Source organism: Motacilla alba, chromosome Z, assembly GCF_015832195.1.
Source record: "Motacilla alba alba isolate MOTALB_02 chromosome Z, Motacilla_alba_V1.0_pri, whole genome shotgun sequence".
NCBI lineage: Eukaryota > Metazoa > Chordata > Aves > Passeriformes > Motacillidae > Motacilla > Motacilla alba.
In genome coordinates, this window is record NC_052046.1 from 15,101,471 (window position 1) to 15,102,093 (window position 623).

Sequence of the window (623 nt, forward strand, 5' to 3'; positions counted from 1 at the left end):
CAGTGTATGTACTTAACAAAATGTCACATTATGCCTTGGAGATCATAGAAGGTGGCAACCTATGAAATGCCCTCAGGTTAGTCAGTTAAAGGTCTTCCTTCAGCAGGCAACTGGAAGGGAAAAAACTGTATTTAATTCAATTTCCAGAGAGAAATTGAGGTGCAGAGATTTATCTTCATGGGAAGACAAACACCATGTAAATGTGTTTTGATATCTTGTGCTTCATAAAATAATAGGACTGATACAGGGTGATATTCACCCTGCTCGATCCAGATTCTATTTAGGCTGATATTTTCTGCTGGAAGATATCCTTTAGCACCACCTACCATTAACAGTGAAACACTAGATGCAACACTAGATGTAATTTGTATGTCCAAGTTACAATGGATGAATCTAGGCCAGATGCAGTGGGTGCATTTAAAAAGGAATTACTAGGATTTTATTTTATCTTTGGGAATTTCCATCTAGAAGGTTACAGATCTAAGTAAAGACAGCTGGGTAATCAACCAAATGCACAGACTGTGTCTAAAGATCTGAGGGTATGGAGAAATAAATTATTTTAAAAAAATTAAAAAGAGGGAGTTTAATTTTGTTTCTCTATGATATCAGGCATCAGATCACAA